The sequence below is a fragment of the Tursiops truncatus genome, chromosome 11 (assembly GCF_011762595.2).
Source record: "Tursiops truncatus isolate mTurTru1 chromosome 11, mTurTru1.mat.Y, whole genome shotgun sequence".
NCBI lineage: Eukaryota > Metazoa > Chordata > Mammalia > Artiodactyla > Delphinidae > Tursiops > Tursiops truncatus.
This window is the reverse complement of record NC_047044.1, coordinates 35,939,727-35,952,643: the sequence shown is the minus strand read 5'-3', so window position 1 is coordinate 35,952,643 and position 12,917 is coordinate 35,939,727. Positions and strand designations below refer to the sequence as shown.

General features: G+C 39.2%; 1 protein-coding gene across 3 annotated transcripts in view; it reads left to right on the top strand.

Annotated features, from left to right (window-relative positions):
• The window catches only part of TMTC2 (transmembrane O-mannosyltransferase targeting cadherins 2), a 658,994-nt gene that overhangs the window by 204,269 nt on the left and 441,808 nt on the right, over window positions 1-12,917 (top strand). The window lies entirely within an intron of this gene.

Sequence of the window (12,917 nt, the reverse complement as noted above, 5' to 3'; positions counted from 1 at the left end):
GTGTGAAACTCTTCCTAATGAATGGAATGGCCTGCTGATATGTATCAGGATATATATATCCAAAGATCTAGATGCCCCAGAAACAACTCTGACATCCCTATCGATTACCAATTAAGTCAAGAGTTCAGTGAACCACTGCTCATTTCTTTCAGCCAAGGGACTAATTGTTGGTACTTATAATGCTTAATAGATTGCAGAGATGTTAATGGGAGTAGAAACATTAAAATTGAGCTAATACAGAGCATAGAATTTCTCAATTCTCTTGGAAAAATCTTTACCATGTGGCTTTTTAGGTAGTGAGTGCTGCACAGTTTATGGAATGCCTGAACCCCGATCTTGCTGTAAAAATTGTTGCAGTCAGTTCTCAACAGAATGCTTTTGAGCTAGTTTTTCTTCACTGGTACATGTAAATATATAAAACAAAGCTATGTTGCTAGTTTATTTTCCTGCTGTTTGAAAGAGATACACAGTAAGGAATTAAAAGAAAACGCCAGCATATTAATTTCATCACAGGGTTGTTCTAAGGATTTGTTAAATGTATTGGTTAAGTTTCAGGTTAAGCCACTGTAACAAAGAGCCGAGATAACAGTGGCTTAAATAAGATAGAAACTTTATTCTTTCATGTAACAATCTAAGCCTGTGCAGTCCAGCGCTGATAAGATGGCGCCGTGGGTTTTCTGGATCCGTGCTCCTTTGCTTTTGTTCCCTTGCCATCTCAGTAGTGTCACCCTGTCCAAGTGGTCCAAGATGCCTCAGCATCACATCAGCACTTCAGCTAACAGGAAGAGGGAGAGAAAGGGCAAATGGTGGGTGTTCCCATTCTCTTTAAGAGCGTATCACAGAAATTGCCACACCATGCTTGCTCCCAGACTGTTGGCCACACCTAGCTACAAGGAAGGCTGAGAAATGTTATCTTTATTTTGAGAAGCTAAGCACCCAGCCAAATTTTATTAACTCTTGAAGAAGGGGAGGGCAGATACTGAGATGCCAGTGTGATTAGCAGTCTCTGTCCCAGAATAAGCAAAAGCATTTCGTAAATTCCTAGATATTTTCCAGCATTAGCTACTGTACTGCTGACACTATGATTCCGATTTTGCTGAAGTTATTTTGGTGACATGGTTAAGATGACTGATCATTTCTTCATTCATCCATTCACTCAGTAAAACAATTATTTTTTTAAATTTATTTATTTTATTGATTTATTTTTGGCTGCGTTGGGTCTTTGTGGGCTTTCTGTAGTTGCAGTGATCAGGGGCCACTGGTTGCAGGTTTCTCGTTGCAGTGGCCTCTCTTGTTGCAGAGCACAGGCTCTAGGCACGCGGGCTTCAGTAGCTGTGGCACATGGGCTTAGCCGCTCCACAGCATGTGGGATCTTCCCGGACCAGGGCTCAAACCCATGTGCCCTGCATTGGCAGGTGGACTCTCAACCACTGCGCCACCAGGGAAGTCCCCAGTAAAACAATTATTAAGCATGTCTTTGGTTTCTGATATACTTCCATGTCTCCTTCTTAGTACTTAAGAAGTGCTATAGTATTTAGGTACTCCAAATTTTATTAGTTAAATGAGTACACAGCTGACCAATAGTATAAATCTTTTGAGACATCAGAAATTGAATTCCTGAATAATGCCCCCTCCCCAACCTGCGCCCCAGCCAGCTGCTTTACTTACAGCATTTGCCATCTCAGTTGGTGGCAACTCCGTTTTCTCAAAAGCTCTGACCAATACTTAGGAGTCTTCCATACCTCGTCTTTTTCTTTTGCACCCTACCTGCATTTCATCAGCAAATCCTCTGCTCTCTCTTCAAAAGCACATACAGAACTTGACCACATTTCACCACCTCCACTGCTAACATCACGGCCAAAGTCACCATCATCTTTCATCAGATTATTACTAAAAACCTCTAAAGTAATCTCTTTCTTCTATTTTCTTGCCTTTTAGCATGCTTTTATGAAAGTCGGACATGATGTGTCAGGTAATAAGAACTTAGGTAAATAGGCTTAATGTGAGCTTTAATGTTAATCTGGCTCTGAGTTGGGCGTCGGTTTAATGTTTGCTGTAGCTACATGTGCCAGAGGCATTGTATTTCCCTGGTGTCCTTGTTCTTGTCTCCTCTGTTGTCTTTGGGCTTCCCCAACAACTCAGAGTCTGTATTTTGCATCTCTCTCCACTGTAAATTCACCGTTTTTATAATGGAGCCCTGTAAGTGTGTTGGTTAAATGTAGGAGAAGGGAAGTGTCCTCTTATTTGGTGATTAAATCCTGGTGCCTCTGGGCTGTAACCTTTATGAAAGTTTCTTAGCTTGCCCTGTGTCTCCTAATTGGGACAGGAAGGCCAGAGGGGATGGGAGTGATAGGGATGACTGTCCCCCGCAGCTCTGGGTAAGGCCACTCCCCTGGAGAGTAGACCTTTGTTATGGAGGGGGATCAGGGCTTATTTCATAACATTTATATTTCTCCTCCTCTTGTAGAGCCAGGAAGGCCTGTTTCTTGGCTCTTCAATGTGAGAATGCGGGTCCCTGGAGGTAAAACCCACAAAAGAGTAGAAGCCCCTAAGACCGTGGCCTCCAGGAGTTTCTCCCTCTTACTGAAGCTCTTCCACAGCTCAGCTTCCAGCAACTCCTCTCAAAATCGCCAGTTACTTGTTCCTATCAGTTTCTGCTCCAGGTAATCTCATCTCTGCATGACTGGATTTTCCAGTCTCTCCAGATTTCCTGGTGATGGTTTGCCCAGTGACCTCAATTCACTGATGGTTCCAAGAAAAGCCATTGGTTTTGCAGTTCCTTTAGCATTTTTTTTTAAATTTTTATTTTATTTATTTATTTTTTGGCTGTGTTGGGTCCTCGTTGCTGCACGCGGGGTTTCTCTAGTTGCGGCGAGCGGGGGCTACTCTTCGTTGTGGTGCGTGGGTTTCTCATTGCGGTGGCTTCTCTTGTTGCGGAGCATGGGCTCTAGGCGCGCAGGCTTCAGTAGTTGTGGCACGCGGGCTCTAGAGCACAGGCTCAGTAGTTGTGGCACGCGGGCTCTAGAGCACAGGCTCAGTAGTTGTGGCACACAGGCTTAGTTGCTCCACGGCATGTGTAATCTTCCCGGACCGGGGATCGAACCCATGTCCCCTGCATTGGCAGGTGGATTCTCAACCACTGCGCCACCAGGGAAGTCCCCAAGAAAAGCCATTGGTTTTGCAGTTCCTTTAGTGTATTCTTGTTGTAAGAATGGGAGTGATGAGTTCCAAGCTTTTTACACGTCTGAGCTGAACTCCTGCTTCCATTTTTCCATCCTTAGCATCTGCCTGCCATCAGCAGCCCTAATGATTCCTTTGAAACGTAAGCCAGAGTATGGTGTTCACTGCCCCCAGTCCTCTACTGGCACCCATTTCTCCCAAAGTCAAGCACACAATCAGAGACTTGACACTGTACATCTCCCAGCCTTGCCATCACTTGCTTCACTCCAGCCCTACTGGCCCCCTTTGATGTGCCTTCTCTATCCCAGATAAGCCCGTGCCTCAGGGCTTTGGCACTTGTCATTGCTTCTTCTTGGAATGTGTTTCCCAGGACAGTCTCACCTCTATCTCCCTCACCTCCTCTAGGTCTCCAGTCCAGTGTTGCATTATCAGTAAGGTGCTGTATGTAAAACTGTCAACCTTTTGAAAAATTGCAACTACCCCTCTGCTTCTGCCTTGTCTAGCATTCCCTATCCTCTTTCCATACTTTGTTTTTCCCATAACACTTAGGACCGTTTGACATACTATATTCTCCATGTTTCTGTGTTTATTGTTTGAATGCATTGTCAGTGTCCATTAAAATGCACGACACAAGAAGGCAGGGAGTTTCGCCTTTTTTTAATGCTATATATGTAGCGACTAGGACAGTGCCTGGTAGAGAGAGGGCATTCAATAACGAATACACTGACGAATAAACTTTAGTCATAATCCTTCTCCTGAAAGAGTTTAGAGAACCTGTTTCGAGATAAAATGTACGTTCATTAAAGGAAGAGAAAGTGTAAAATACGCTGTTGATACACCAGGTACTGAGGCATGCTCCATAATAAGAGGGATAGAATTGGGAGTGGAGTTAGTTTTGGATTCCACGAGTGCCTTGTGTGACATACGCTTCCATTTTGATACAAGGCAAAACTTTTAAAATCCAGGTTCCTGATTTTTTCTGTTTATAACATGCTAATAAATATAGTTCCGGCTACAGTGACTCCTTTAGCTGTTATGAGACTGGTCGTAATCTTCCTTAAGGTAGATTTTTCTGTCTGTGATGTTATTTGAGCCTAGCCAAAGATTAGAAACCCTTTAAAGCCAGTCTTATGTAAGGTTGTCTGAGATTACAGTTATTTCATTGAGTTAGTTTTTCTTTCCCTCCTTTGAAAGCCTTTGCAAATTTTGGAGTTCTTCAGTCTTCCGTGTACTTTAACAGAATATGATTTTAAGCCTCATGAAGCATTATACATGAAAGCTGCTGCCTTCAGTAATTGGTCCTGCAGACAGCTGCCAGTCATTAACTGATTGGATGCAAATGACGATGGGTAGAGCCTGTCACAGTGACTGTGTTGCTAATTTATGGTTTAAATCTGGATAGTGGAGAAATGATAGCTGATTTGGACTATGTAAACTACAAGTCCTACCTCATTATGTGGTTGATAATGTCAGGAAAATACTAGACATAGTTGATTACCATAGTTTGCTGATTTCACAATAACTCTTTGCATTTTTGTGCTTAGGAAAAAGGAAATTTCCTTTGATGACTGCTTTAATGAGCAAGCCACATAATATATAAAAGGTTTTTTTTTTTGAAGCGTGTGTTTAAAGCACCGTTTTTTATAAACTATTGATTAACATTTGCTTGAAACAAGCATTTCTTAGTTCATTACAAGGTGGTTCAATGTACGATCACTTTCCTTCTTGGCCTCTGGCCTCATCTAAATCCCCGTGTGTCTTTGGCTCTTACAGAATTTGGCACCACTGATTCCTGCTCTCTGGCTTTCAAGGCCACTCCACAATTTTGACTGTCTCTCATTTTCCACAGCTGTCTCTTGTATGGTTTTGTCTCCTCCCCAAACTGATTCATTCTGCAAGGTTCTGTCCAAAGACTGCCTCATTTTCCTTTCTCTATAGAATCTAGACCACTACCTGGGATATAGTGCCGGGTCAATAAATGTGTCATTGAATTTCTAAGTTACCTTCCCCATGACTTCCTATCTGTGTGGGACTTCTCCACCTGGGTGATTTGTCCACATCTCAAACTCTTCACCAGTCTTCCCTAAAACCACCTACTCACTGACGTCCTTAGTGATTCAGATCATAAGCAGAGACTAACAAAGTTATTATAGATAAACAGATCAGTGGGCACATATACATAAAAAAGAATGATAACATATAGGCAGCATAGCTGGTGTGCTAAAAGGCATTTACATTTTTTCAAGTTATAGATTAAAAATCAAATCAGCTCTTTAGAATGGTTGGTTTATTAACTCTATATCAATTTGCTTTAGAGAACACGACTATGCTTTTTAATTGTTTGGAAACAATTTCTTAAAATGATTAGGAACAATGAAGCAGCGTTCATCCACGGAAAATTTAACAAGAAAACATTTACTTTAATGCCTTTTTCTAATGTAAGTATGTGAAATGATAGATATAAAAGATGTGTATATACTGATGCAGGTATTTGAAACTCTTAAGGGTGATTACTCACACATCCTATTATTCGACGCCTCCTTATGCAAATGACAAATATTGCCCATTTAGATATAGAAAACCAGAAACTGAATAGTTGTTTCAGCCATGCAACATTTGACAATTTTTCTTTTTTCCTGGATTTCTGTAAAATTGACACTTCAATTTCAACTTCACATGGTTGCAGATTTCAAGAACCAAGTATGTGGAAGGAATATCATTTTATGAAGAAAACAATTCATAATTTAAGTGAAATCTAAACCTCTTAAGTCATGTGAAACTTGACTAATTCCTTGTGGATTTTATGGTCTAAGTTTTTGGTTACCTCTAATTGACTGTCTTCTTTAACTATGGTAAATTGCAATTAACCAGCTAGCTTTGAGATTGTGTAATAAATCTTATATTTCTTAGCTAATTTGTCATATTACTTCTGAAGATGAAAAATTTTCAAAAGAGGTACAGATTTTTATGAAAAGTAACATGAAGCAGTTAAGTCAGGAAGGAAAACCAGTATAATATCTTATCAGATTGGCTAGCCTGAGTTAAAAAGCTGTAAAATAACAGATTTTCATTTTTAACAGATATGGTAGGAGATAGCTGGGAAAAAGCCCCCTAAAAGGCTGATTGAGAGAAAAACAAGGTGAAGTGGAATCAGGTTTCCAGAGGGTAAAGAAATTCAGTGTTTCTTCTCAATTCGTCTCTTCTGAGTAGAAAAAAGAAATATAAAATAATGGGACTGACAAGAGTAAAATGAAAATGTCTCATTGGCTCAACCAAAGGATTTAAACAAGTAAATCTGCTAAATTGTTAAGGCCCCTTTTAAACATTTGATTCTTGAGGAAATGAATTACGGTTGTTTCTCAGTTGAGATAGAGTAAGTCACAGTAGTTCAAAAGCATGTGGTTTCCTTGCCTCTAAGAATGGAGTAACACATAAATCTTTTCTTTGGTTCCAGCTCTAATGGCTGCAAGTACAGTTGTGTAGGGAAGAAGAAAACAAAAAAATAAAACAGACCACAACAGACTCAGTGAAAATGGTCCTACGGTGTTTTACCAGTGAAGTAGGTGACGTACTGCTGTTTCTTTGGGATTATCCGTAACAGAACTTTTAGAATCTTTATGGGTTTTTGAAAACCCTCAAACCTAAAATTAGTGTTGCCTTAGATTGAATATATTTACCAGTGGTTATATTTCAAAGGAACTGAAACTCACATATAATTAAAATAAGTGTAAAGTTACTTTATTCTGATTTCTGTATTAGTTTTGTATTTGATTCTTAAAATGCTCTAACATTTCTTTGCTTTTTTTTTTTTTTTTGCGGTACGCGGGCCTCTCACTGTTGTGGCCTCTCCCGTTGTGGAGCACAGGCTCTGGACGCGCAGGCTCAGCGGCCATGGCTCACGGGCCCAGCCGCTCTGCGGCATGTGGGATCTTCCCAGACCGGGGCACGAACCCGTGTCCCCTGCATTGGCAGGCAGGCAGACTCTCAACCACTGCGCCACCAGGGAAGCCCTCTTTGCCTTTTTTTTTTAATTAAACATATGTGAAATATTTCATTCATTGAGAAATATATACACATACCTCATATTTGAACTACTTAAAGGATGCTACTAAAACATGCATTTTGCAGATTAAGAGAAAGCTATTATCAGAACCTCCCCCATACCTCTTCTTATTTCACAGTTTTGTTTCTTTCATTTGTGTTCTCTTATTTTATGCTAGAACCCCCATTACAATCTCAAACAAGAGTGATGACAGCAGGATTTTTGTCTTATTCTTGTTTAAGAAAGAATGTTTTAAATATTTCACCATTAATTATGTATATTTTATAGGTTTTTCAGTAGGCAGCTTTTATCAGTAGAGTTTTCCTCTTATTTCTAGTCTAAAATTTCTTTTTAGGAATTAATGTTGATAATGATATTCTCCACTCAATCTATTTATGTTAATAGATTTTCTAATGTTGAACCTACTTTGCATTCCTGGAATAAGCCCCAAAATTACTTATAATGTTTTATCAAATTTATATTCTTCTAAATTTATTTTTCACCCGTGTCCCTGGGTGAGACTGGCACTTCCCTTCAGGGGGTTTGAGTTTGTTCGGCTTCTCCAATTTGACCTTCCTTTTGAAGCCGACTAAACCCTAAGCCCTTTTCCTCTTAGTTTCACAGATGTACACAAGGTGAGTACCATCTTCAGAACTGTTTAACCTTCTGGATTCCTGCTTTCAAGCAGTCTCTAAGCTTAGGGATTGCCCTTACTTTCCCATCAATTAATACATTCATGAACAAATACTTTGTAATTTCTGTCTAGCATGTGTTCTGTGCTAGGAGGCAATCTCTGAACATCGAGTTTCACTGTACTGTCGGAAAGAGAAACACCCAAGAAACATCCTTCAATCTAGCATCTATTAAGGAATGGGTTAGCTACATTAGAAGTTAGAGTTTGAGAATAGAGTTGTTGTTTATGACATAGAAGATAGTTTTGAAATTTTAAATTCTCCTTCCACAAGAGAACCAAGTTGCCCAAGTAAGCTAAAAAGTGTATTAGAGCACTGTCTTAAGCAAAATCAAGTTACAGGTATTTGACCCTTATAAAACACAGAAGGGTAATGTATATTTGTTTTCTGCTGTAATATAAACTTGCAGATAATGTCACAGATACAGCAGATTTTCAAGAAGACAAACACACATGTTTTTTAGTTTTACCCTTATTACACGTGCACACCTATTACTGGTGATGGTGGAAGTAAAAGAAAATTCCAGTTAAGTCTCAAGGGATTATGGAAAAATCTGAGATGTTCCAAGTCGTATAATTATTGAAAAAGACTTGGATGTAGAAGACTGTTTATATATAACTCTATGGGAGAAACAAAGTGTGAGCCCTATTTTTAATGCATATGGGTGTTAAATTAGAAATCTCTCCTCCGTTTAGTGTTAGTTTTTAGTTTAGTGTTAAATTTATTTCTAATTTAAAAATAGGAATATTACCATCCAGGGGGATCTAGTGGAAACATATATGTGCTTACTAAAATATAAGGACCAAACGCTAAAAGATATGATTTAAAAATGATAATATTATTTACCAAGCAAGACACTACAATCCAACTTGATTAAATAGTAGAGAGAAACAAGCACAAACAAACAAACAAAAAACCTTGCTCGAGGGCTGGACTCTGTCAGGGGCTTTGTTGTGTCTTGTATTTAGGAGTCGAAATCCCAATGATGTTAGCTGCTCTGAACATTTATTCAGTCACCTTAAACAGCATAATTCAGTTTCTCTATGTAAAACACCATGGGGTATTATATTAAAACATTAACATCTTTTTTGGGAGTAGTGTAGGCATACATTTTAATTGGGAGAACTTTCTCTCTAGGAATTGGAAGTTTAGAAAGAAGGAACTGGATTAGATATGCAATACAATAGCTGAGAGTCAAATTTTGACAAGAACAGATAACTGAGGTGTCAAAGAACTTTTTTTTCAATTCTTTCCCTGGATGGCAGAGGAAACTTGTAGTCTTGTAATGTTTGGGGCTCTGCATATTACAACTGGGAGTTTGTATAATAAAGAAATGCGATAAACTTTCTTTCTTCTCTTCCTCTCTTTTCTTTCCTCGGGAAAAGAGAGTAAATTTCTCAAATTATGTATCACGAGACTACCAGGAAGGAGCAGGAGGTCTGAGATATGTTGAGATAATATCTGGTTTTACTTTATCAATTGGCTTATTCTTTTTTTTTTTTTTTGCGGTACTCGGGCCTCTCACTGTTGTGGCCTCTCCTGCTGCGGAGCGCAGGCTCAGTGGCCATGGCTCACCGGGCCCAGCCACTTCTTGGCATGTGGGATCTTCCCGGACCAGGGCACGAACCCGTGTCCCCTGCATCGGCAGGTGGACCCTCAACCACTGCGCCACCAGGGAAGCCCGGCTTATTCTTTTTGAGTTTTACAAATAAGCTTTGGTGGTTTGCAAAACTGGTATAGAATACCTCATTTCTCTACTTAGTCTGTTTTCATATTATCTGAATATTTCCCAAGGACAGCTTCAAGTCGTGTTCACTCTAGTGGTTAAAACTGAATGCTGTTGTCCATATTCATGTGAGTGTTGAAAACAATTTTCAAGTAGAGGTAAGTTTCTGGGTTTACATAAACAAAGCATGAGCATATTAATTAATGCTATTGTCCAAATCCATGTGTTGTGTGTTTTTCTTATCTCCAATCACTATTTGAAATTACTTTTGCTCTTGCAATTCTATTATTAGGAAGCAGTGGCACAAGATTTTAAAAATCTCTTTTGCTTTTACAGTATAAGACAATGATTTTGAGAAAGTTTTTTTGGGCAGGTGATACAGTCACTAAAGTTCTTTCTGTGCCATACATTTGGGCTCTGTGGTGCGATTCTAGAACCAAGAGTCTTAAGTGGTACTTTGATCAGAGACCTGCCTTGCTTTGATCATGGCTGTTGGTTCCCAGCTCATGTCTAAATTGAGCCTGGAGTAGATATTTACTTTTGAGGTTTTTAAGTTAAAAGTTTAGACTTAAAGAAGTATATCCTAACCCCGATCCTGATGATTTCATAGGGAAATACAGCTTCTCTGTGGGTTTTAATCAACCTAAAATGTAAATCCTCTGAACGTCAACACCACTTAGGACTCATGGATGGAATATAGGGGTTTATGCCTCTGAAACCACATATCTAGTCATAATTTCTAGTTGGTAATATTTATTAAACACTAATATGTATCCAGTAGATGTGTTTGGTGTAAAAGAGTCTTTAATGGCCTCTGAAAATTCCCTGTTGGGATCCAGTCCAGTTAAGATTAGAGCTTCAGGAAAGTGGGCCAGCCCTTCTCTTTCTCATAGTGCTCAACTGATGTGAGAATGTCATTTTAGTGCATTCACCCTTCTGGTTCTTCCTGTTTATTTTACCCCTCTATGTACTAGCTTCCTTCTGCTGTTTGGAAGTAGACTTTCTGAGTTGTACGTTTAAGGCTGTTAAATGAGTAACATCATCCTTTGTTTCAATATTGTTTCTCAAGTGATGCAAAAATGCCTCATGCAAGTACTGGCTGCACAGCCTTTGAAGAACCCTTATCTATTTGTCCTGTAGCAGCAAAAAAGGCAAAGAAAATTAACCTCCCTCTTTTTTTCTGTTGTTCGTAGTTAGCTGAAAGTACAGAAGAAAATACATTAAAATAATAGTTGCCCAAGATTTGTGCATATAGAAAGGTAGTTGATATTTTTAGAAATTTATTTAATAGCTAATTTTTCTTCTCATTAGCATTCGTAAGTAAATATTTTTCTACTCACATAAATATTTTATTCTTGATACTTGTTCTTACTGATCATTTTTCACTTTTTGAAATGCTGTTTTCTCTAGTTATTAACTCTACTTTTTCCATGTTCAGCACTAGGTGCTGAGTTAAGAGTGACTGTTAAAAATTAATATATTGGACTTCCCTGGTGGTGCAGTGGTTAAGAATTTGCCTGCCTCACGGACCAGTACCAGTCCGTGGCCCGGGGGTTGGGGACCCCTGCTGTAGTGGACTTTTTGTTTATAACAGCCCCTCCCAACTTTCCCTTCTCCTCAACAAAAAGTTTCCTCTCCTTTCTTTGCTGGACTCGCATGTGGTTTGCTATAGTTGTGTGTCTCGAATTGCAGTTGTTTTCTGCTCCCAAATAAACTTGCTTTTGCTTTGCTGGTATTAAAAAAAAAGAATCTGCCTGCCAATGCAGGGGATACAGGTTCGATCCCTGGTCTGGGAAGATCCCACATGCCGAGGAGCAACTAAGCCCGTGTGCCACAACTACTGAGCCTGCGCGCTGCAACTACTGAAGCCTGTGCGCCTAGAGCCTGTGCTCCACAACAAGAGAAGCCACCGCAATGAGAAGCCCGTGCACCGCAATGAAGAGTAGCCCCCGCTCGCCATAACTAGAGAAAGCCCGCGAGCAGCAATGAAGACCCAGCACAGCCAAAAAATAAATTTTAAAAAATTAATATATTGAATATATTAATGTAATATAGCGTATAACATGGTGTCCTGATGGATGTTTGAGATATACTGCATGTTTATCTTAGGAACTGATTTATTTTTAATAAAATGTAATCTTTGATTTTTATTATTTTTCTCTTCTTAAAACTGGCTTTGAGAGTATTTAATGTTGCTTTGAGATTTGTTTTTCTTGGCCTGGATTTGCTTGGCAGTGAAATCCTCAGTAGCATGACCATAGATTCTAAATACAGGAGATATGCTGTTAAAGGGTGTATCTAACTTGTTATGCTTTTTATGGAGGATGATCTATTAATGACATATTATTCCTTTTCCATAGTAATGTACTTTGCAGAGTTCTATTTTCTTATTGTCTCAGTGATGCTGGAGTTTAACTTGGGCAAGCATTGTTACACCTGTTTTACAGATGAGAAACTAAAGGAGGGGTAGAATGCTTAGGGAGAAAAGGCATGGTAAGTAGGACAGATTTTGCAGTAAGGTAGATCGGGGTCCTAATCCTAACTCAGACCATGAATAGCTGTTATTATCATCCTTAGAGTGTCAAGTGGCTGATCTGTATAGTGAGTATAGCAATACCACTGTGTGGGACAGAGTGTGTGTAGCACCCTAGCCCAGGGTTTGGCCCATATTACATGTTTACTTACTACTGTTAATAAGAAATAGGAGAGTCCAGTAATTTACTTCAGTGTACCCAAATCTAATTGTTAACAGAATTAGAACTAAAACCTTAGGTTTGGGATATTTTGGTTTATGTCTCCACATCAAATTTCCTTTTAGTGACACATAATAGGAAACTAACCTGGGGCCGTTCGATGGCAGGGACCCATCCAAATGATGACAGGATTCACTGTGAGATAAAGTAGATTATGAGATTGGAGTGTAAAGGAACAAAAGAGAGAGCTAAAGAAAAAAAAAAATCACTTCTCTGTTTTCCCCCTGGAGTTGTTTAGAATTCCTGAACTCTTGCCCTTTCTAAAGGTTGTTCGTCTTTTAGAGCTGAACCAGACTCAAATGATACCAAATATGTCGGAGACAAACTCTAAGAGATTCTTTGGTTCTATTATGTTCCTTATATGAAATCAGAAGTAACTCAACTACTCTGTAGAATTTACAGTCAACCTATGGTAGTGATTGAACAGCCTCATAGGCTAAGAGATCAGCCAGATGTGAGGAATTTCTGATGAGTCTTTACTGAATTGGTATGTCTTTTGTATAAATAGGGTCACTCTATACCAG